Source organism: Patagioenas fasciata, chromosome 2, assembly GCF_037038585.1.
Source record: "Patagioenas fasciata isolate bPatFas1 chromosome 2, bPatFas1.hap1, whole genome shotgun sequence".
Taxonomy (NCBI): Eukaryota; Metazoa; Chordata; class Aves; order Columbiformes; family Columbidae; genus Patagioenas; species Patagioenas fasciata.
In genome coordinates, this window is record NC_092521.1 from 33140894 (window position 1) to 33164631 (window position 23738).

General features: G+C 34.6%; 1 long non-coding RNA gene across 1 annotated transcript in view; it reads left to right on the forward strand.

Moving 5' to 3' along the window:
• LOC139827146 (uncharacterized) overlaps nucleotides 1–15696 on the forward strand; it is a 28677-nt gene extending 12981 nt beyond the window's left edge. Inside the window, exon 2 of the long non-coding RNA XR_011737394.1 lies at nucleotides 13672–15696. This is a non-coding gene — a long non-coding RNA (uncharacterized lncRNA). The remainder of the gene's footprint in view (nucleotides 1–13671) is intronic.
• Nucleotides 15697–23738: the final 8042 nt, after the last annotated feature.

A 23738-nucleotide genomic window follows, 5' to 3' on the forward strand; every position in this document is an offset into this window, starting at 1 on the left:
TCTTGTATGTGACGTGGAAAGAGCTTCTTTTAAACAAGTGTGTATGTACGTTCCTTCAGATGACAGTGTGTACACTGTAGTTAGAGTCATAGGATTTTTGATCTTTCAGTCTACTTATTTTTAGAAGAAAATCATTGTAATGTAAGATATGCATAAACAAATTCAAAGAGCATCTGAAATGTATTCATAAAATAATATCAATTGAAACATCTAAAATGTTATTGATTATGAAGAAGTGTTTGTAAAGCACCTAATTCTAAAAAGGTGATCACACGATTTTTTAATATTTACTGCCCAAATAAACCAGAGAATCTAAAAAGATGCCAACCTGCATACACAATGTGGACAACTTTCCGCTTTCAGTTCATTTCTGGTGTCAGTAATAATAAGGAATGCAGGAAATACATTCCACTCTCTTGTCTTTAAACTCCTTTAAATTGATCTCTTCATAGAGACATCCTTAGAAATTAGAAATACCCTAAGAATCAGTATTTTCAGCAAATAATTATTTTAGAACTGAACATATGTGTCATTTTCCTTTCTTTTTCAGTAGAAAGTTGTGAGTATTAATTGATAAGATTATTGTCAGTAAAAAGAAAGAAAAAACCTTAAAACTAAAACTTGCTGTAAGGAACAGATATGTATATTTTACATATATGCTAAAATATTTAGTTCTTCTTTTAACAGAAAGCCTTCATAAGTTATTAAATTGCACCTGATCCAGTTAATAATGAAGTTAACTACCGGCAGGTAAAATGCTGTTTTCTGTCTAAAATTTATACTTTAGCCCCACAATCATTTCATATCCCCATTCCACATTTCTTTTGTTAACATGACAGTATTCAAACTTTATTTTGGGACTATTGTAATAAGTAAAACATACACACGTGTGTGTGTATGCACAAACACATAGGAACTATTAATCTGTCCCTTTTTCATGGAAAAATATTTGTGTGTAGCTATATATTTAGATGCATATGAAGGTTCGCTCAGTTTTTGGCTTTGGCACAGTAATTAAGGTGGCAGGATTCAGATATGGTTTAGTGCTGAACTTTCAAAATTTAACATTAGAGCTCCTGGTTCATCTACAACAGGATGGATACTGTCTTTATAGAGTTCATTCTTGACCTTACCTGAGTAAGTACTTTAAGTTAAAGTATGAGATGCACCTAGAGGGGTAATACATTGAGTTTAATAGGAAGACAGTTAATAACCTTTTTTCATCCTCATGCACTATCAATCATGGCTGTCACCAGTCTGCTGAATCAAAGCAAAAGTGTTCTTCACAGATGACTGATTAGAAACGCAAAATCACAAGATCCATCTTCATGGTCACTTTTATTATAGTCATTTTTAAACTGACAGCAACCTGCTCAGTTTCAGCAGACTGGGCATCACAAATAGTGTCACTCAGTGCAGCTAAGCATGAGAAGATGCTGGCTGGATTATACTTAAAAATAATTAGGCCCAAAGCCTTTTGTGGAAGCAAGAAAAAGGATTTTCTTGGTTCCAGCCCCATCTTTTCAACACCAGCAGTAGCCTACATTTTTACAGTGGGCTACTATTGGAAAATATTTTCATTCTTCCACTTCTAGTGAATTAATCAGTTTTACATGTCCCTTGGATAATTTTTAAAAACAATACCTTTGCTGGTAGTGCAAGTAGTCAGTTTTGATAGAACCACTGTTAAGCATAGGCTTAACATTGCATACAGCTGTTTGTGTAGTGCGGTGATGAACTGCTGGTTTCCACCCTTCTGAGGAATATTGCAAAATATAATTACCTTGTTAACTAGATTTGTTTCAATAATATTGTCTCCTGTTCAAATAAACTAGCGAACAGTTCAACAGTTTAAGGTTATTTATAAACTAAATATGCTCCAGCAAATTTAAAATCAAAATGATACGGGCAAGAGGTACAGGGAGAAAGAGGGACAGATGGAGGGAGGTAGCACTGACACTGTAAAGTGTGCTTCCAAAATGCAGTGAAATCTAAGAAAAGGTATTCAGTAATGTTGAAAAACAAAAGGTATTTTTTTAGAAATATGGTGAATACTGAATTTATATTGTGGCTTGCATTCTTTAAGCTTTGTACACACTAAGATAAATTGTGTAAATTGCTATTGACTCCAAAGGGTATTTTTCCTGTGTGAAAACACTAGGATTGGTTCCTTAGTGTAAATAAAAATCTTTTGCAGTACTTAATGCTGCTTAACATGGGTAAGAAAAGAATAGATTCTGATTTGGAATTTCGATTCCAGGACTGATGAAGTGAGAAAACAGCCAAGACTAATTTTTTAATTAGGTGGAAGCTAAATAGAACTGCCTCAAAACCCTTCAAAATGTTTTCTGCTTTTTGAAATTAAAATTCCACTTCATCTTGTGAACACAAAATAACATATTATACCAGCTGAGTGTCATTTAAAAATTATCTTTAGAATTCCAGAGAAATTGTGCATCTGGTTTGCCACTTAACTTTGAACTCCAAACGGTTGTCTTATTAGGAAGCCTGATTTGTGGGGCTGTGATCCCTTTACTATGGCTCAAAGGGCTTTAAGAGGTGTATATCTAAACCTTTCCTTTAAAACACGTTTGCTAACTACAAGTGACTTCAGGAGGATGCAGTATTGGACCTTTTTCACTCGTAGTGTCCCTTCCCACTCTCCTCTCAAACCAGAGGGCAGGACTTTTGACAAGTAGTGCTCTTCCAAAAGGCAACGCTGTTCATTTCCACCCTCAGACTTTACTTTCCCTTTCTACACACAAGCACACACTCAGTTGATGAAATGAAATGCAAACATGCAAGCAAGCTCTCATAGACACACACACAAAAAGCATGCTACATACATGTTTTCAAAACTCTACAACATGAATTGGCACACAACCACTGCTTCTTGGCTAGTTATGCTGCTGTATTTATCCCAAGCTAGTCATGCCAGGAGAATATCTTTAGAGCATCTTTAATAGTTTACAATATTTCTATGTAATTGCATAAACAACTGTGAGAGAAAAGAAGGAAAGTAAGAATTAAGCATTTTTTTTTTGTTCAGCTGAGATTCACATGCTCTGTAAAGAGTTTGGTTTTATTTTTTTTTCAGTCAATGCTTATCTTAAGGGTATAATTAGCATTTGATAATATGGCCCCATGTAAAGACTCTGTGTTTGTTAAAGTGGTTTTAACGTGCATCTCTATTTTCTGGTGAAAAATTGATACACTAATGCTGAATGACATCTGTCTGAAAATCAAAGAGACCAAGTATGTCTGAATTTAAGAGCATTAATGAAAAGCTAATCAAGCAGAGAAACTAACAAAATCTACTGATAAATAATACAATCATATTTTAACAATGATGCTTTTGGGGGGAAGACAATGTTATTTAATTATTACTTTTCTTCCTGTTAGGTATTTTAAATAGTATATTCTCAATATAAATAGCTAAGGAAACTTGACTGTACATTATTCATGTGTACATTTGTGTGTAGTGAGGACCTGTTTTAAAGAAAACCTGACAACTGAAAGTATAAGTATCTACATTAAATAAATGAAATAATGCATTTGTTTGGGCTATGAATACTTTCAAGTTTCAAGTAAAAAACTTGTCCTTTCTCCTAAATATTAAATAGTACCAATTTACTTCCTAGGGTTTTCTTTTTTTTTCAAGTCCAGTTACCATTTTAAGACAGTATGGAAAAGATGACCAGTATAGCTTAACGTAAGCACATAGTAAATCCACGTGTCTCTAATAACGGGCATAAATAGAATGAATGGTGAGATTTTTTTTTTTTTTTTTCTGTCATAATGAAGGAAGACACGAGCAATAATAGTTAGATATTTTTAATTCCTTAAGAAAACAGCTACATCAACCTGATTTTGTAAACTTGTAGAATGCATATGTTGTTTAACTCTATTTGCTGTATCTTCCTAAAAATGCCGTATTGCTCCTTGTGTGGTTATTTACTATATCACTACACATGCTTATATAGAATATATCTTATATATTAGTGTATAACTTAGAGTTAACTTTAAAAGACTAGGATTTTTAGAATTGAACTTTGAGTAACTGTATTTTCAACTACAATTCTATCTATCAATCCTTATAAGACATGATCGAAGTAAGTACTAACATACTATTACTTCATACTATCTTTTCACACAAAATGTTACAGTAGCACTATTATAACATATTTAGGTATTGAATGCATATAAATATTTTGTAAGATTTCCAAAGTTGTAATTTATATTATAAACAAGTAAAATAATTTGCTGCTACTTCAGCAATTATTAATGTAATTGGAAGAGAATAATAGTTAAAGGTAGGTACATGCACAGAAGACAGCATCTGAAGGACAGCATAACTCTTTTTTTTTTTTTTTTTTTTTATATAAGCTGACCTACTCAAGTAAATAGACCAAACAGTGTCTGGAAGATTTCTCTTTCCAAGTGCACTTATCCTAAACATATTTAGACCCGTGGAAAAGAACCCTCAAATCCTTCAACAGTAAGCACAGAGCAGCAGACACAAAAACTAGGAATTCCCATACCACACCTGCCTTTTTGCTGCCCGAATATGCAGCCATTTCTGTCCTCATTGCATTTTTTTTTCTTTTGTTTTTTGAAATATTCCTTGTAGAAGCTTAGAGAAGGGAAAAGGCTTTTCTATGAGTGTCAGCTTGCGATAAATGTGTGTATGTGAGTGAGAGAGAGTGTGTGTGTGCATACAAAGATGTATTAGGAAGGCGAGACTGGTCATCTTTCAGCATCTCTCTCCTACTTGGGGTTCTGAACCTCAGCTACCACTCACTGAACTTTAAAGGGAAAATATCATGGAGCAGAGGTCATGCAAAATGCTTCTGTTTTTATATTCTAATTACCAACATTTAGAATAAAACCCATTGCCCAATATTGACACTGCCAGTGGCTAACTAGTTACATAATTTTTACCTTCTGTCAAAAGTATTTGATTGTGTACTGCTAACTCAGCCAACTGATCATCAGGACCTAAAAGGATTCTCTGTTTTTCCTCTTGTGTTTTCTAAAACATTGATCACATATTACAAAGCGAAGATTTTTCTTTTTTTTTTTTTTTTGTCTTTGTACTCCCAGACCTCTTTTTTGCCTCTTGCAAAAGATAGCAGCCATGAATCCTTTCAGGTTGTTTATGCATTTCTGCTTTACAAGAGTAACACATTACAGGAAAAGTGCAAATATTTCTTTGCGAAATAGAACAAAACCAAATATTTTTCTTCCAAAAATTAGGAACAATACCTATTTTTATCCTGCTGCTGAAGGATGCAACTGGAAATTGTAGTATAGACATCATGGATATGCTAAATGCACTAAAACACGTGAGTCTAAACCAGACTGAAAACAACAGAAGAGCTGTCTCATTTATCAAATAACAGATTCAGGGATAAACACATATACATTGTTTTTCTTCTATCTTTTAAATGTAGTCTAAATCATAGTTTAGTAGTCTAAAAGGAAAAGATTTTTTTCATATAAATGTCCAGCTAGGGTTTTAGAGCTCTACTGTGGAATGCAAAAGCGGTAAAAAAATATTGCCCAAATTTCCTTGTCCTGATGATAAAAGAATAGTTTAGGTGTTACAGTAAGGTGATTTTTTTTTTTTTAATATTTGATCTTTCTTGGTACTTTTTACTCTAATTTAACTGTATTTGGACCCTGTTTTCATCTTTATAAAGTACTAGGTTTTCCTTCTTTGTAAGCTGTTCTCCCATAGTGCATCTTAGTTTAATTCATTTTTAGCGAAAGAAACACCCAGGTTCAATCTGGAGACCTCCTTCCAACATAATTTAGCTAGACCTTTTCTTAGTAAAGGTTTTCTGGTTTTCATTTTCACTTCATATTCTCAAATAAAAGATCCTTTGTTGTCTACCATTTGATTGGACTTAATGAAAAACACTCCATTTTAACTTAACAGTATTTGCCTTTGAATTTATTATATTTAAGGACACTGTCAAAAATCAAGCATTTAATCTCAGGTTTTTATACTTAAAATTATATTACTATCATATGGTTCAATGAGGTGATGTAAAAAGTATATTGAATAGATTTCAAAAAGAAAAGTGAAAAACTAGCCTCATTTTAATATGAAACTAAATACTATGGCTAATGTGCAGATTGGGTATGGTAGTTGACTTTAAAGACTAACATGTGACAGGGTGCCAACAGCTGAATTGTGCAGTATTGACTAAATGAGGTTCACTGATTTGTATTGAGGCTAATATCTTCTTTAAACAATTCCGTGTAAATTGTGCGTATAAAGTCATTGGAAGCTATTTCTCAGGACAGCCTCGCTGGCTAGCTACCTGCTGGAGTGAGGAAGATAATCAATAGAAAGAAATAGAGCTGAGCATGAGACTAGGAAGCTTCAGAGCAGTTAGTGCTGATAAAAGTAGATGATGTCAATATTTGGGAATAACACAACTCTAGGATAACAGACAAAAGAGAAGTGCATATGTTGTAGAGTGTTCAAACAGGGACAGAATTAATGCATAAGTGGCAGATGTTGCCCTAGGCTGCAAAAGACATTATTTATTCGAGGTATTGTTAAATTCCTAGTGAAACACCACTGCTCAATATAGTATACTAAAATTATATCTAGCAATGAGAGAGTCAGAATACTTTTTACATGAGTAGAAATTCTTAGATATAGAGAAGCTGATGTACTGTCTTGATACAGAGCATTTTCCACAGGTCTCCTTGACCTCATAAGAAAGACCCTCTGTCAGAAATGAATACTGCAAAAACTCTGCTCAGTGTTTTCTAATTAAATGGATATTTACTATTAATATTTAAAATATTAACAAAATGAAAATGGTAGGGCACAATTTGGAAGAAATTGGTTGTTTTCCTGTAAGTATGTAGACAGCCCTGAGTCCGCACTCCCCCCCCTCTTTTTTTCTGTGTTTAAAGATTATCGAAACAAAAAATTCCCAATGCTCATTCAGAATTATAATATGGTAAATGCTTTTAGCCGTGATGTCCTTATTGGTAGTGAAGTATTGGTATATTTTTGCTAATTTAATAGTAGAAATCAGTTTTCCTCTTGCTGTCAGGCGGCAAATTTTTGTTCTTCTATGCTGATCTTTCTGTTGATGTATTATGACATAGTCTGTCAACACGAACAGATATGTGAAAGGGAGATTGGGTGACTGAGACATGCAACCTGAATATGGCTCCTCTTGAATTTTAAGCATATTATCATGTTTGGATACAGTCAGTAGAAATGTAGGATTTTTTTTTTTTTTTTTCTCTAAAGAAAGCTATTATTTTGATGTAATTTAAGCAAAAGCAAAACAGGTGGACTATGACAAGGTCCTAAAAGCAGAATGAATGAGGTAACTCCAAAACATATGCACGAGAGCTTAAAAAGCTTTCATATCTAAGTTAAAAGCCCTTTAAAACTAGCATTTGCAAAATGTAAAACTTTTTTTTTGTGTGTGTGTAAGAATAACCAATTCAGGCTTATCTGGTTATTAAATATTGCTATTTTTAAAAAATTAAATAATTCCACAAGCTTTACATGTTTTTGTTGTCACAGATGTTTTTATTGTTTGGTGTTAGATATCTGGATTACATCAAGTGGGTGATTACTATGTCAGCTAAAAAGGTCAAGTTCCATACTTTTTATTTCAAACCATCATAAAGAAACCTTTCTATCATGGCACGTATGTCTATACTGTAGACCTCTCCATACTCACTTTGAAAAAAGCTTCTATCTGACACATGATTTAGCAAGAAAGAATTTAATATTTTGGTAGTTAATGCATTATTAATATTCACGTATAAAATAAATACTTGTGTACTGAAATAACTAACTTTTTCCCAACAAGTTTCCCATTAAAATATCAGATTTAATCACTAAATATAAAATTTATAGCCCTAAAGGTTGTTATTATTAGAGTGCTGTGCCGTAAAAACCTTCTTATACATTTTTTCTCAGGTAGCTGTTCTTTATTTGTCATACGTGCCATCATTCCATCTTAAAATTACAGGAATATATAAGATGCCTATTTAATATTTAACTGTAAAGAAATCTTCATTTCAAATAAAGCATGCATTTTGATTTGGGACATAGTAAAAAAAAAAAAATCTTTAAAGATATATACATCAACTAATTTGTTAATCTTGTGCCACTTTTAGCATTTGTCACACATATAGACCAGGAAATTGGCTCCATCTCATTCTAGCTCTGTGTTGAATTAAAAATCTCTACTGCAAAGAAGAGCATGATGTGGGGAAAGAATAAATTTAGTTCTTTCTTTAGTAATGCACATATATTTCCATACATTTCACATCCTAAGGGAGACTGTGAACGCATTCAATAAATACAAAACTGTAATTCCAGGAAGAGGGAAATTTTATATTATAAATTTCACGTAGTACTTTGTTCTTAAAGAATCTGCAATTATAAATGTCATTATGCTTTTATTCTTTTATAAAATACAGGATATAGGAAAAAAATGAAGGCATTGAATTTTAGGGTCATTGGTATTTCTGAGAGTATTAGGTGGTTTAGAACAAAACCATATATATTCAACAACGGCACTTGAAAATTAAGAAAATATTGGTTATCTCCAGCCAAACTAGTTCTATCTTACATATCCTAAAATCAAAATCATATATGTAAGCATTTATGTGGAACGATTGTCTATCTTCACCTTATATATTAAGGTCAGTGAAAAGAGCAGTTTATGGATAAAGGGCAATAATAAAGAGGTAGCCTTTAAACATGATTAGTTGGTGTCTATTAAAGATGTGTTAAAATGACATATATACTGCAGGTGAAGGAAATTACTAACTCCTACTAAGGATGATAGACTTACTATATGTGTATTTCACTATACCTTTAAAATATTTGCAAATTTGACTGCATTCTGAGGAGACAGAACAATGTGGTAGATTTATGAGGGTCTGATGGAAAAAGGGCTAGGAAAGATTATGGCATACTTGTTTAGAAAAACTGAGAACTGAATGTTCCTGATTTACACTGACGTATATCTAGATGAAACTATGGTTTGCAAATCGCCTAGAGAAGCTATCTTTTATTAAGTGTTTGATAGGTGCAGAAATGTACTTATCTGTTCTAAAACAATCTAGGAACACTGACGCTGTATTTGCAAATACAATTTTAACATTTTTAGATTTTCTTAAATATTTTCATTTTTATGGTCACCTCACCCAACCCTGCTCTGAATGTCCATGCCTACTGAACAAGCTGTATGGTCAGAGAAGTTTTGTTGCATTCTTTCAAATTCTCAGCGCAGTGGTATGCTCGAATGCTCTCTGCACTACAGGACTAGGAGAGGTCAAACCATATCACAGAGTCACAGAATGTTAGGGATTGGAAGGGACCTCGAAAGATCATCTAGTCCAATCCCCCTGCCGGAGCAGGAACATCTAGATGAGATTACGTAGAAAGGTGTCCAGGCCGGTTTTGAATGTGTCCAGAGAAGGAGACTCCACAGCCTCCCTGGACAGCCCGTTCCAGTGCTCTGGCACCCTCACTGAGAAGAAGTTTCTTCTCATATTGAAGTGGAACCTCTTGTGTTCCAGTTTGTACCCACATTTTAGGAACTTTTTATCTTTTTCAACAGATTATCAAAGTATTTGACACATTCTATGTCTTAACATTTAGAAAAGGGTTAACATTTAGAAAAGGTGTTATTAATTCCCAGCTTTCACAATTAATGCATTTCCAAAGGCTTTCAACTTCGATACTATGTTGTGATACCATTACATATGTTTATTTCAAAAGTAGACAAGGAGTAACAGAGAAGACATGCAGTGTTCTACCAAACACTGTAAGATTTCTTGCAAAGAAAGCCTGAAAGACTGACAAGTTCCCTACTCAGGTCAACTATGCTTGTTTTATTCCAGCTGATGCAAGGTAGATGACTTGCCTAGGAGAGGGGGACGGGCTGGCTTTGCACTATTATTTTTGGTACATTAACTTCCTCTTTCTTTAGGAGCTGTTACTTTTTAATCGTATTTTAAATCATGATTATCATAGTCAGTACAATTCTACCTTCATAATTCACATTTTATTAATGCAATTAAAATTGGTATTTACTGATGCTTCAGGAACAAAATTATGAATTTAGTATCAATTTAACAATGGATGATGCTATGCATTCTGGTTCTGTCAGCATATTTTCAAGCCATGTGAATGCATTATACAAATATTAGGCGATATTTTACACAATAATCTACCTATTAGGTGGGAAGTTTTGTCAGGCTTGTAGGTACACTTGGTAACCAATTATACATAGAAAACATTTTTTTCCCACATGTAGATGTGGAAACAGGATTAAAATATCAGCACTTCTAAAGATTTCACTGGCTTCTAACAATAATATAATAAGTACTATGTGTTAATGTAAGCTTTTGGTCAGCAAAAGAGAAAACAAAGTTTATGATCAGACAGCTGTTTACACTTTCGTTATGAATATATGTTCAGTGCATTGATAACTTTACGGAAGGCTCTCTGTTATAACATATGAAGAGCTGTATATCTGTGATAAGCAACATGCACCGAACCATTTTTGTCAGTAACTAGAATAGTTTTCTTAAATCATTATCTCATCAGATCAGGGCAGGGATGCCTGGATCTTTCTGGATGTTTGGATAGTGCCTAGCATGATATAATGTGCACTAGAATATAAGGAAATAATTGGCACTTGTTAGTTATAAGCAGCACTTGTTAGCATAGGCTTTCTAGCATGCCAACAAGCAATTAACCTCAGCATCAGTCAATCACCTTTTCCTAGTTAACTCGCATTACACTTTGGGGACAGCTGCCATCTTCTTGTGGAAAAATACATGTAACTATGCCCCTAACCGTCATGTGAGTTTTAAGCCAGTGTAACTTTATTCTATTCAAAAGAGTTAGAGCTTTCTAAATAGGAGAGTAATCAAGAAAATTATTTTTCTTCCATGGCTGTGAATTAGGAGTAAGTGCACTTAATTCATTGGAACTACATCTGTGTAAAACTGTGGCACTGAAATCAGAATAAATCTTTTCTTTCTGTACCTAAGAGGTGAAAGTGTAGTACTGTACATAAGTCAATCAAAGTAATGATGTTGCTTAGCAATGTAAATGCAAAAGAGTAGATTGCTGATGCCAAGAAATTTGCACCCACGTATTGCACCTGTCAGTGAAAGTGAGGTTGCATTGCAACTGCAGTGTGGAATTAATGCCCTAATTAGAGACTTTTTCATCTCTATTAGATATACCTGACAAGACAATACGGTGAGGTTATTTATTGGCTCATCATTGCTATAGGTGGCAGAAGTAGCTGGTTTTGCTCTTTTTCATTCTGTTTTTCTAAGGCCTAGTAAATACTTTCAATCTATTTCGATAGAAATAGATCACCATAAGAGAGTTTATGTGTGTTATTTGTGTAGATCAGATAGGTTGATGGTGGGTCAATATAACTATTTTCTCCCATTTCCCTACATGTAAGAGTGATTTTCATGTAAGAAAAGTATGGACAAACTGAACTGTGATTTAAAGCAGATCATTTTATTCCAATAGCAGGAAGCAACTTCTATAAATGACAACTTTTTTCTTTTGATAACTTCAGTGAAATACAGAGATGACACCTGTATGAAGCATTACTTTTAGAAAGAGTGGGACACTTCTTGTCCCCTGACTATCAAAATGACATATAAATATAATTTCTTTTACTTTTTTTTTGGTGAGTTTTGTGACTTGTGCCTTGGTGTGTGACTGCGATGTGCATTTTTTGTTGACAGATGCGAATAAGGTATGGAAGGTGCTAAATAAAAGTATACCTGGTCCAAATAGGGAGAAATATACAAGGATAACTTAGGGAAAAAAAAGAAAGAAGAAAAAGTGGATTCACTGTAAACTGATTTCTTCCTAGTCAGTCCATTTGGGAATAAGCAGATCACCATGGAATATTTTTATAGTGAATGGTGGAAACAAAAATGGAGAAAGCTGGGACCTGTATGGTATTTTCACACTACACTAAGAGTTTGCATACTCATTTCTGAATAAATAAATCTTTCATTTATGAATTGAAGTCTACTGAGTAAATGTACAAAAGCCATAAAATAGGAATTTATTTTTTGTTTCACGGAAGTTATTATTGCTTAAAATTCTTCATCTTTCAAATTCTTTTAGGAATGTTTAAAGCACGGACTTCTTAATTGATTTTATTTATTTCAAATAATCACTGTAGAAATCATCCTGAGGCATATTCTGATCTCAAGTCACTTTACACTGGATTAAGTGCCCCTGTTCTTATTAAGTTCTTATTACTAGTTGAGCATTACCTTAGTGTTGCTAGTCATTTGTCAAAGATAAAATCATCTATTTGTGAAAGAGTTCTATGAAAGCAAAATATGACTACGTTTAGTTTGATCATTGCTAATGCATTTTCTTCAAACTGTTTCTTTCATAGCTAAAAATTACAATTTTCATCTTGCCCTAAGCTTCTGGCCACTTTTCTTGATGCCGGAATTTATAATCCCTGAGCCACTCATGAGTGCAATCCCTAACCTCTTTGCTGAGTTACTACTTAAATTAGTTGGGTCCACTCTGATTGATTTGGACTAGGGAGTGACTATGTGAGCAGCTTAACTGGTAGCTTGGAAGGAGCAGTGACCTCCATCTGAGGACATTCAGCTTGAACATACTGAGACTGCTTCCTCTGCAGCTAGGACAGTTATTATCAGAAAGCATAGTTCATAAGAACATGAAACACTCCCTCATGTAAATGCAGAAATACAAAAATATTATGTACTTACTGCAAAATAATGATGTGACTTTTAATTTTTTTCTATTTTTTATTTTTATTTTTTATGTTAAGTGAACTTCATGGTGCAACTGCAGTAGAATAGGAAGATATATGAAGCTCATTATTGTGTATAACTATTACGTGCATCAAGATAGCAAAATGTTTTGGACTGTATTTGTGCTTAAACTCTTTAACACTACTGAAAACAGCTTTTGAAGAGGAGCTGGTTTATTTGGATTAAAATATGTTTCAGTAGTGTGATTAATCAGGTAAGAACATGAAGAAAATTGAGAGGAAGTAGAACCACATGAAGCAGAAGGAAGTGTCCTCATTGGTGAAGATGAGGTGAGAAAATGATGTACTTTGGTATAAAACATGTTTTCCAGTAGTATTTCTGGTGAAATCAGTTTTATGGAGTGGATCTATGATGATCATCAGTTATGTAAACCCATAATACGAACATATAGTGGGTTGTGAGCCAGGCAAATCTGTTGGTTTTGTTTTTTTGGACTAGCTTTTACTCATATTTAAAGATGGTAGATAGAGAGAATAAGAAAGTTCTTTCTTTGTTCTGCCTCAGTAACAGTTCTATTGCCTTTTTGCCTAGGGATTTAGAGAGTGGTCTTGGCCATTTAACTCATATCTTCAGCACGTCCATGAAGTGGAACACATTTTGCCTCTTGGTTATTAAGACCGGCCATAAAAATCCATTTTAAATGGTGACTTAAGAAATGCATCGTTTTCAATAAACATGAATTTGTAGCCTTAGTCATCTTTGATAATTAAAATATATGGTTGCATAACATAAAATGATATTAATTATTCAGTCTAAGTGCTCTATTCTGATATTTTTTGTACTTATACACACATTTTCTTTTCCTAGGTACCTTTTTAATGCTGAAATGGACACACTAATTGTGAGCCATGTGGTAAGAAGCTCCTTCTAAAATATGCAATAACTGATTTACTGGAATTTAACAGGCTATGTACTTTAAAGCTTCTTTTGCCTGTAATCATGTGGACAAACCTTGCAAGTCGTATTGCCAGCTCAAGGTTTGGAAAAGTAACGGCAGCGCTGAAGCAGCCCCTGACATTGGGCAAGGGACAGAAAGGAGCTGATGACCTGCGACAGGACGAGAGACCTCACCAGGATTTGCTCACGGTTATGCTTCTGGCGACTGACATTTCCATTTTACTCAAAGCTTCTACGTCTGTGTCATCAAAGCCCTGTGAGTGGTGGCAGAGCAAACTGTAGCCTTCATTTTCAAGTTCAAAGAGAAAAAATTATTTACATGTCTAAATCCCAGAACCTGCTGTTCAGAGGTCACTCTTTAACCCATTTTTTAAAAACATTAAGGTTTCCAAACTCTCTATAAAGAAAAGGGACACAGTGTGGGGCACAAAAGTCTTATTGTTTTCATTTTGTCTAGTTTATTTTTTATTCTGTCATCTGATTTTTGTCCTACCAGAGGAACATGGAAGACGGGATGTTTCTGTCATTGTTTACAATGAATGGCTGCTTAAAGGGACTGTCAGAGATTGCAAGACGAATTTTTGAACCTCCTTAAGATTCTTCTAAACTGAAGGAAAATGTATTTTAATTCATTAGGATCTCAGAGTTTATTTTGTAAGGAAAATTATTGATTCACGCAATGCCTGCTGCTTTGCTGTTTTATCACGTTTCCAACTCAGTATTTTTTATGTTCTTTTGGTTATGAATTTAAGCAAACGTTTAATTATTTGTTTTAATATTGCACTTTGTTTGTTTGTTTGTTTGTTTTAGATGTGTTTTCCTGAATCAGACCTTTGAATTTAGTGACAATTAGTACCATTTCCAGAAACTTTTTTTCCATTCACAGAGTAAGCACTAAGAAGTCAAGGTTATTCAACAGAAATTAATAAATGCAACCTGGAAAGGTCTTTATTTTCCAAACTACAAAAGGGTCTCGAAAGGAAAACATAAAACCAAAAATATATAGAAATCAGTTAATTCTTAAAAAATAATTGGAACTGAAAATAAAAAAGCATGTTAAAATCAGAAAATTTTCAGGCACGGAAAAAAAGAGTTGCCTGACACAGTGTTTAGGGGAAACAGAAGATGAATTGCTGCTACTGCAGTAGTGTGTAGGACATTTTACCTGTTCTAGTTGCCCTATCTGTGAATAGATGATAATGCCCACTTCTGCCTAGTGTTGCACAATCTTTACATGTTTTACAGTGCAACAGAAAAGGGTTTCATAAAGTACTTAAATATTGCTTGTTGGATTTCATGCTTTTGAGAGAAAAGACAGTTTGGACTATGCATCTTGAAAGACCTCATTCCTTAAGGTGGAAATGGCAACTTTGAGTATTTTTTGTGTGTATGTGTGTGTGTGTGTGTTTGCTTGTTTTTAACTCTTTAATGGACTAACTTTTGGTATCTTTTCTGGAATGTGCAGATCTCTGAAGACTGATAGAAGGGAGGGTTACTGTGAAAGCCTCCTTTAAGAGATCCTATGGTCAGCAGAATTCTGTCATACTCACAAAAACATACTTAGCATTAGCATGGCCTGTGTTTTGTATTTCATCTACTAAACTTTCAGAGACATCTTTGTCTGGTTAGTGGCTCAAGGCTGTTAAAATATATCACTGGAAGAGCCCTTACCTTTAGGCGAATTCAGATTGGATCATACCATGATATGAAAAATCATATGGAAATGCCATGGCTTTTCCCATTAAATAAGCATGCTGATTTCATTAATATTTCTTGAAAGAACAAGACCAAAAAGACTTGGATTGTTGTGAGTCTCCTGTAGAGAATTTTGGTGACAGAACCGTTGCCATATGGCTGTACATATTTTGTGCTGCATGAAAGGAAATGAGTGGAAATTGTAGAAAATCTATATAAAAGTAAAATGCTACAAGCAAACAGGCTATCCACTTATTATACTGACAGTACTGATGATGTCTACTCTGAAAATAGGCATGGAGTATGCTCAGGATGGTGTACCTCTTGAGCCCCGCTTCGTCTTGCCTTCCTTTAGCTCTGCTCAAGACTGAGCTGTTGGGTTTGCCAACAGCCCAGATTGCTTAACCTGTCTTTCTTACCAATAGGCAATCTCAAGGCTATGCTAGGACATGTGACATTGCCATAAAGGTGACTGGATGGTTGTCACTGCAGACCTATGCAAGAGGACTGTGTGCACTGGAGATTTCTCCTTTTCCACATCCTAAATCATGCCCTAGACTTGACCTTGAGTGTAGCTTTATGCTCTCACAACCTGCCTTGATGTGTTTTCTGGTCTTGAACACAGATCCAAGTTTATAAGGTTAGTGACATTAAAAAAAATGCATTCTTGTTTGAAACTTTCAGCATTTAAGGTAGGAAAGGCAATTAAGTAATCAAATACAGAAAGAAAATGGTTTATAAGAACATCAAATTTAGGAATACAACACTTTGGTTTTTAGATTATCAGTGAAGTGACAAAGGTGTCTCTTACCTGCTGCTTTGCCGGTGGTAGGTGCCAGCTCACAGCTGAAGTGCAGGTTTATGAAATGCATGTCATATCACCAGATGCCACCAAAGATATCAGACCCTACTAAAAAGTAAGAAACCATAATTATTATATGATATAAAGGGATATATTAGGATTGTTGGTAAGGTAAAGATTAAAATAGAGATTAACACTTGAGAAGAATCTTTCATTTATTTGCTGTTTTTAACTAAATTCAGAGCAGTTTAAATATATTGGTACATCTTTTGGGCTTATGTTTTAATTGTGAAAATGGCTAATCTGTGTATAGCTTATTCATGTTGCTATTTCAAGTTACTTTAATTGCGGTACTTACATAAATTCAGGAAGCAGAATTGTATTCCATCTGGTGATTACTTATTTACTTACATTAATCATACAGTCAGAAAACACAAAATAATTAAAAAAAAAATACTGAAAACTTGATTTAAAATATTAGAGAAATTAATGTGACTAAATGTGTCCATACAGGGCCTGAAAATTTCAACCCACTTAAAAAAATAATGTAGGAAACAAACAGGGAGCTACAAATGCTGTGATTTAGCCAAGAAACCTGTTTTTTCTACTATTTCAGCTGAGTTATGTATCAAGAAGAGATCTACATAAAACTACTTTCAATGCTATTTATTTATTTATTTATTTATCTATTAAAAATTCATGTATTATATGTGCTTTCTGAGATTGAAGCCATTTACTTTCACTCCACTGTGAATATCTAATCCCAGTTAAATACCTAGGGAGACCTGGTATGATAACTTAGAGATCCAAAAATATGTTTCCACTTCGTCATATTAGGTCCAGTAGTAAAATATTTTCAGACTTAAATAGATGCATGACTCACCTGAGGAAATGGTACCTCAAGCTGCTTACAAGTTGGGCACTTTCCCGGTCATGAGTCTTGTCATTCTTGTGTCTATAAAATCCACTAAGGTGACCTGCAAACCATCACTCTCTAGCAGATAATTACTCAGGAGCTTCTTCAAAATCAACAGCAAGCCTACAAGTGGACCTGTGTACAGGATGACATGACCATCCTGTCTCCTGTCCTAGACATGGAAGCAATTTTTATTCTTAATAATCTAGTTTGTCTCTAATACACTGAAATTCAGAATGATGTATATTGACACAATGTATCAGATTACAACACAAAAAAGTGGTTTTGCTGTGTCGTTCTGGACATTTAGACTACACAAACAACAGGTTGCAATGCTATTCTTTGAAAACTCCAGTGGTATACAAATGTGCACATGTGCACAGCAGATCACTAGTTATTGCAGTTAAGGCAGTCTGTGCTTCTGCTATATATTTTCCCAACTGATGTGCTTTTTTTTTGAGGTTGTCATATGGTATAACACTTTTACTAGTTGACTCCTCCCACTTTTCTTCAAACCACATCCTGATTTTTGGCCTCAGAAACCAAACATATGCACAACTTGCAGAACAACACATGATATTGTTTCTGCATAACATCATACCAGCTGGGATATAAATTCTTACAGACAATTTTATGCGTATGAAAAATACCTACATTAAGACATTTTCCATAGTTATGCAATACATACCACAGTAGAGCATATGGTCTAGAGTCAGGGATCCTCACTTAGAACTATAACAAAAGTCCCAAGTTGGGCCTCAGATCTTCAGACAATGTAATTTTGAATAGATCATTCTAATTTATCTCTATTGTATTTCTTCCTTTTTCTATTCTGTTTTGGATTTGTGAAATCCAACATCAAATAGTTTGCTGGTATGTCAAGGATCCTTAAATTATATCTATTTGATTTATTTGGTGTCAGGTCCAATAAAATTCTTATTTAACAAAAGAACAGCTAATTTCTGGTGAAATTCTAACTTGTATCATGATTTGAAGATATGCCAATAGGAAGAATTCATCATTTTGAGGCAATTTATTTCAACATTTATTTTTATTATTAGAAAATGGTTTTGTTCCTGATCTGTCAATGTTCAACTTCCAGAAATATTACTATTATTATTATTATTTTTTTCTTTTGAAGGATGGTGGGAGTGGTGGGTCGGGGTGGTTGTTATGTTATTCTCTCTTCAAGATACAGTATTTTTGTATAAGGGTTTTGTCCCACGATCTGTAAACTTTAATAAAGTCACCCTCAGCTCCCCTTTTTAAGAATCAAACAGATTGAGTTTATAGTTTCACAGCGAATAATGTTCTCCTGCCCTCAAGTTAATTTTGAATGCAATTTCGTGAACTCTCAATTTTTTTCCACCATTCCCATTAAATATGGACAACAGAACTATGGGAATTATTCCAACAATTGCATCAGGATTCAAGGATTACTTTAGCTCTGTTCATGCAGCTTCACAGTGGGAGCTCATGTTGGGTTGCTGGTCCTCTATGGTCCATAAATCCTTGCAGAGTCAAGGCATTCCAAGGCACTGTACCCCATTTTTTGGGGGTAAAATATCTTTGTATTGATATATGACTGTGCATTCATCTCTCTCAAAATGCTCATTTTTTCAGTGGGTCTGGCTTGTAAGGAAATCTCTTCCTTGGTCTCATCACTATGTACTACTCAAGTAATCTTTCGGTCATCCACAGATTTTTAACATAGTAATTTCTATTTGCACCTCCAGATCACTGCTGGGAACACTGAATAACACTGACCCTAGTCCTGATGCCTGCTGGATACCATTAGAAACAATTCAATATTAAATTTTTTTTAATGTATCTTTTGATGACCTGCTGGCCATCTCTTAATTGAAATTGTGATCATTGGTGCTTTGTAGTCAACCTCTTTTTTTTTTTTTTCCTTAGTAAAAATATAATGCAGCATTTACAAATTTTCTGTATGCATTTTCAATTAAACAGAAGATAAGCACTCCATGGAAGCTGAAAAAAATCAGTTGGCCATGCCGCAAATTAAATGCCCAGGATTAATATTCTTCAGTTTTCTCTGTGCATGTAACTTCATTTCACCTTTTCAAAACATTTCATATATAAATAATACTGTTCATGTTTCAGAACAGGAGAGATTCTGATTTGCCTGACGTTTCTATTTTAAAATGTGTAGGGACGTTCTGAAATTATTGAAAATGCCTTTGGGAAACTTACAGAACTGATTCCCGACACTGGTGTATGCACTTTCTTAATATTTTTAAAACACATTTTACTAAGCTTCTCTCTCAGATTGGGTAGTGTATGCTTTATAATCTGCCACAAAACATTAAATTCATGAAACTGGAAAAAAATCATAATTAATTCTTAGTCTATGCTTTGGCAGACACACCTTGTATTCATTTCTGTCTGTAAAAGAGAACATTACATCTGTTATGCTGGCAAATAAAGGTACATCCACAATTCCCTCAAAACTTTACCAATGTCATAGCTCCCCTCCTTCTCATCCCCTAGCATTTAAGGGAATTTGATAATATTCCTGAAAGGTGCTTGAGTTTTTGCAAGTAAAGAGAAAGAAGGGGTTGAGCTTCGAGGAGACTAGTTTAAAATGTCTCTCTTTAATTTTTTGGACCCTTCTCCATTCCAGAAGAAAGTTCTGGTGAAGTTTGTTAAAAAGAAATTTCCAAGTAGTTTATTCTTTTTTAAACAAATCTAAGACTTTTGGATTTATCAGACTTTTCTGTCTTTGCATAGTTTGAATATCACATCTAATAGCACATTAATAATTACATCTCATTCTCTTTATCCTCTTTGTGCACTGCCAATCGGCAAAGGTGTCTCATTTCACACATCATTTGTGATGTCCTATGGTAATACTGTGTATTTTGGGGAATAGCTCTTGAATGTAGTCATTAATCTCCATTTTGAGATGTGTAGTTCCAGATTCTGGACCCATTTCTGTAATTATTCTAAGTAGAGTTCTTGCTGAAGTCAATGGGCTAGCAATACTATGCTCAGATCCCAAGAGAAAGAGTACAGGTAATTTTAATCTACAGGATTGTAGGATTTCCCAGTCCTACAGCCAGGTTGAGATGGCCACAACCCAGTGTAGGGGAGCAAGTTACTCTTTTTGCTGGCAATCAGTGACCCATTGGATCACTGCAACAGGTGGGAATTGGGGTTCAGGGGTTATGCTGGACAGTCTTACCACACTGTGGGGTGAAAGCAAGCTATTCTGATGGTTCTATTCCATTCAAGACAGCTAGCACAAAAGAACACTGTTAATTCCTACTCAGGCAGAGCAGGCACAAGTCAACAGTGATCCAGACCCAACTTCAACACAGAGACAGCTTGTGAAATTGAAAAACAGGAATGAAACAAAAAGTACTATATGTGCCTGAGAAATCTTATCAACCCTGGCAGAGATATTTATTGCTCACTGATGACTGAGAATCTCGTCTTGCTAGAGAGTAGTTGCAAGTTACTAATGGAGTAAAAATGTGGGGTGAGCAGAGAATTACAGTCTATGGCTGATTACTCTGATGTCACGCTTTGGGAACGGCAGCCAGAAATGTGCAACTCATTCTGCCTTTAGAATCAAAGGCATCTAATTACAATCTCATTTTGTTAAAATACAGCACTAATGATTTGCTAGTGCAGTAGCTGGATACTGTGTCAACTGCCATATAAGCTAAGATTTTCCATTTTAACGATCCTAGTTACAGTATCCGACTGCCTATGCATAAACATTCACCAGTTGTTGCTGTGTGTCATTGGAGAGGAGAAATGCAGCAGCTTCCATGAGTCACTGGCAGATAAACTTTGTGACAAGATGTCCTACTTCACTTTAGAAGAGTTTTTTTGAGATACTAATAAAAACTGGTCCTTTAAAAATCCTGCAATACTTAGGTTATTCTGTGACACATAAAAGAGGTTAAGTGGTTAAGCCCTGTTCCCTCTTGTAATATCCACCTCCCAGTTCTTTTTAATTTTTGTGATCTGTCTTTATTTTTATTTTTTTTTCCCTTGGTACTCAGTGTTTGTACCTTTGGGTTGCTTCTCTATGTTTGATACAAGTTATATATGATCTTCCAAAATTTTATTACCAGATGTGTATGTACACATTTTCAGAGTTCTCACTACTTGCAAAGTCTTATTTTGGACTAAGGGCTACTTCTTTTATCTTCCAAGCATCCTGCTGGCAACAATTGTATTGTTAAATATCCACAGTACCTTGTTTTGTTCCCTACATATGTCTTTCCTTGAACAGACCCCAAATTAAACATGTGCATGGCTGGCATGTATTAACATTTGCTATTATTTGATCTTATTCCATGAAATCATCTTCAGCAAATTCTGCACATTTTCATTTGTTAATTATAGCTAAGTCTATACTATTAAATATTTATCTGAAAGGAGTTCTCCGACAGCACAGAAATGAGGATAGCTTTCTAAGTAAGTGTTTTGGTACACAGCAGGGACAGTTTTTAGACCAAGCCACATTTTTCACATGACATTAGATGGCTCCAGAATTTGATATGTTTGGTTTTCTTCTTTACGTCTGACGTGTAATTCTATTTCTGAATATGTTCCTTCTTCAAATGTAAATTGCAATAATTCTTTCACTGTAGCTGGCACTATGACAGTGCCCATCCTTCCAAATCCATGTAACTGGCATTTTCTCCAAGTGAATAGCTCTTGTATCTCCAGGTCTCTGCAAGTTTTTTTTTCAATAGCCTTTCCTATGAAGTAGTGTTGCTGTAAGCTGTGGTGTCAAAAATCAGACAGAATCTTAAAGAAATATGTGTAGCAAGCTATTCACACTCAAGTGGTATTCAGAGTATCAAGAGAAGAACAGGGTTTGTAATTATTATTTTTAAGAAGCACAGAGGGCAACCAGAAGGGTTGAAGTAGGAACCATTCCAAGTATATATCCTGAAGAAACAAAAGGGAGAGTAATAAAACTAAACTTCCCCTTGTAAACAGAAAGATTGTTGGAAGGATGGAGGATAGTTAGGTACTGGGGTTCAAGTCATTCTCTATTTCCTTCTCATTACTGTGTTCTAACTATATTCCAGATCAGAACACTACCTGGGAATATTAGTGAGCTGAAAAAGAAAACAGTAAAACAGTTATGGTCCCAATGTCAGTACGAAAATCAGGTCCATGATCTTTTAACTGCTCCATTAAAAGTCAATTGTAATTTCTGCTTCTTGGAGATGCCCAGACTATCCAAAGAGCTCTCCACAAGTTTACATTCAGCTCCGTTGGATTAAAAAATCAGGAAAACACTGATAAGCTCAGTTTCCATAGGCTTCTTGGGCAGAGATAGTCAAGAAACCAGCCCGCTCTCCAGTCTCTGCTAAGTCCTCATTTGGGGGCAGGTTTATTCCTACAAGTGGGCACCAGTCCTCGTGTTATTTGCCAGCTGTGTGCAGTCAGTGCACTGGGTATCATTGCTGTTTTCTCCTTCCCTAACTCTCTAAAAGAGAGTCTACTGGTGATTTTGCTCTGCTAGACAGCAGAGGGATTCTCTAGCCTCTGTCCTTGGGAGTGATGCAACAGAAGAAGGGCAAGCTACAACTGACTGCTGTTCTTATTCTTCCCAATGTTACAAATTAAAACAAGAATATGAAAAACCCACATGACTTCATCCTTTAGACCACAAGTGAGGCTGAGTCAGCAAGTGGTGAAGAAAACTATGTGTATTTATAGTGAAAGAACAATTATTTCTTTTTCATGAAATGTTTGTAGCTAATCAACTCAAATAACTGCCTATTTAATAAATACAAGCTGCATACAATCCTGCCAAAAATGCTCTTGGATGGTATATTTGGCATCTAATAAGTCTCTAAACTTATTAGATGATCACTTTTTTGGTCAATAGACTAAGATCTAAGACTAAAAAATTATTTGGATTTTTAAATTTTCATAATATATGCTGATTTTATTAATATCCAAGTTTAGTTTCACTGGTTTCTGTAAAGGCAGTGGTGGCAGGAACTGAACCCAAAGCTAGTACTTAACTATTTCTTTTCATATGTCCTAATTACTTTCCTAGACTTTTCTTTGTCTTTTTTTTTTTTTTTTTTCCTCTCCCTCACACTTTTTAGGCATACTAAATGGGTTTAGCTTGAATCCATTTCGGTTTGAAATTCACAGAAATCAAGCAAATATATTTATGCATGTAACTTAAACTGTAATTACCACATCTAAATATTTTTGTGTTATTATATAAGTGAACATCCATTTGATACAGATCACTAAAGTGTCAGACTTTAATATCAATATATATTTCTTAGGTGATTTTAAAAAAATAATAAAAAAAAAAAATCATGTATCATGTGCAGAACACTCTATGATTAAGAAGATTATGCTTTCAAAAGAGATTTAAGGATAGTATAATTTCAAAACTACTATTTCTCTCATTTGGTATTATTTATTTCCTACCTTTGAAAACATACCGTAGACCTCTTAAACTCTGAATACTTTTGCTTTAATCACTTTATACCACTCTGTCCTCTCCTTCCCCCAGGACCTTTACAGAGGTGCAGGTAGCCAGGCACA